The sequence below is a fragment of the Dipodomys ordii genome, unplaced genomic scaffold, assembly GCF_000151885.1.
Source record: "Dipodomys ordii isolate 6190 unplaced genomic scaffold, Dord_2.0 Scaffold462, whole genome shotgun sequence".
NCBI lineage: Eukaryota > Metazoa > Chordata > Mammalia > Rodentia > Heteromyidae > Dipodomys > Dipodomys ordii.
In genome coordinates, this window is record NW_012267678.1 from 182554 (window position 1) to 185124 (window position 2571).

Here is a 2571-nt window from a genome sequence, read left to right on the forward strand (position 1 = left end):
AACCCCAATCAAGTAGACAGAAAAAAAATATTAAAATTAAATTAGAACAATGAATTAGAATCCAAAAAACTATAGAAAGTATCAACAAAACAAAGAGTTAGTTCTTCAAAAAAATAAACAAAATTGACAGACCCTCAGTAAATCTTATCACAAAAAGAAGAGAACACACCCAAATACACAAACTCAGACATGAGAATGGAAACATCACCAGAGAAACAGCCAAGATTCAGAACATTATAAGGGAATACTTCTCAAAACTATATGCTCATAAGTTTGAGAATCTGGAAGAAATGGGCGATTTTCTAGCAAATATAGACATGTTGAAACTAAACAAGGATTAGTTAAACCAATTTAACAGACCCATATCAAGCATCGAAATAGAAACAGCAATAAGTGATCTCCCATCTAAGAAAACCCCAAGACCAGATGGATTTACAGCAGAATTCTACAAGGCCTTCAAAGCAGAAATCACACCAATACTCCTCCAACTCTTCAATGAAATTGAAAGAGGAAATTCACTACTCAACTCTTTCTATGAAGCCATCATAACCCTCATCCCAAAACCAGACAGGGACTCATCAAAGAAAGAACTATAGACCCATTTTTTGATGAACATCAATGCAAAAGTCTACTCTCTCCACTTCTCTTCAATTTAGTATTAGAATGCCTAGCTACAGCAATAAGAAAAGATGCAAACAAAAAGGGGAACCAAAGAGGGAAAAATGAGGTAAAACTCTCTTTCTTTGTATATGACATGATCTTGTATTTAAAGAATCCCACGGGTTCCACTCCCAAATTACTCAAGCTGATTAAAAACTTTGGCAAAGTAGCAGAGTATAAAGTTAACCCTCAAAAATCAATGGCTTTTCTGTATGCAAACAATGAGAAGAGTGTGGCTGAAATCAGGAATGCAACTCCCTTTGTAATAGCCCCACAAAAAATAAAATACCCAGGAATTAACTAAAGAAGTGAAGGATCTCCAGGATGAAAACCTTAAAAACCTGAAAAAGGAAATTAAAGCAGAACTTAGGGAGTGGAAAAACCTCCTAATCTCCTGTCTGGGAAGAATCAACATCGTGAAAATGGCAATATTCCCAAGGCTATCTAGAAATTCAATGTGATACCTATCAGTATTCCAACCTCATTCTTCAATGAAATAGAAGAAGCAATCCAAAAATTCATATGGAACAATAAAGGACCTCAAATATCAAAAATGATCTTAACAGAAAGAATAGTGCTGGAGGAATATCAATACCAAATTTCAAGCTCCACTATAAAGCCATAGTAATCAAAACAGTTTGATACTGGCACAAGAACAGACCTGAGGACCAATAGAATAGAATTGAAAACCCAGAAATAACCCACAGACCTATAGACAGCTAATTTTCGATAACAGAACTAAAAAAAATAAAATGGAAGAAAGACAGCCTCTTCAGTAAATGCAAAATTGGTTAAACCTGTAGAAAACTAAAGTTAGATCTTTATATATCACCCTGCACCAGAATCAACTCCTCATGGATCAAAGACCTCAGAGTCAAAGCATATACCCTGAAAATTTTACAAGAAGGAATAGAAGAAACCTTAGGTCTCCTTAGCACAAGTCCAAATTTTCTCAATAGAGAACCAGAATCACAACAAATCAAAGAAAGGTAAGACAAATGAGATTACATAAAGCTGCAGAGCTACTGCATGGAAAGAACATAGCTAGAAAGATCAATAAAAAGCCCAAGGATTGGGAGAGGATCTTCACTAACCATACAACAGATAAGGGTCTCATATCTAAAATATACTTGGAACTCAAAAAATTAAATCCCCCAACAACAAATCCTCAAAGAAACAACTGCCCAACAAATAAGTGGGCTAAAGACTTAAAGAGAAACTTCTCTGAAGAGGAAATAAAAATGGCCAATAGACATATGAAAAAATGCTCAACCTCTCTAGCTGTAAAAGAAATCCAAGCAACATTGAGATTCCACCTCATCCCAGTTAGAATGGCTATAATCAAGAACTCTAACAACAACAGATGCTGGAGGGGATGTGGCTAAAAGGGAACACTACTGAATTGTTGGTGGGAGTGTAAACTTGTTCAACCACTTTGGAAAGCAGTATGGAGGTTCCTCAAAAGACTCCACATAGAGCTCCCCTACGACCCAGCAATCCCACTTTTGGGCATTTACCCAAATGATCACAAACAAGACCATACTAAGGCTACCAGCACAACTATGTTTATTGCAGCATTATTTACCATAGCTAAGAAATGGAACCAACACAGATACCCCTTAGCAGATAAATGGATAAAGAAAATGTAAGCCAGACCCAAAGAAACATAGATCCTATGGTTTCCCTTATTTGCATAATGTTTCTATATCTAGGACAAGCAGAAGAGTTCAAAAGCTATGTACATATGACCAGATAAGATGATGTTAAGCCAAATGAACCCCAAGACAGGGACCCAAGTGGTTTTTCCTTTTTTGCTATTGTTCCTAATGTATTTATAATGTACCATGTAATTTTTTTGTTTCTTTTTATCTTCCTCCCCCACAGTATAACCCCTGTTTACACTGTATTTGA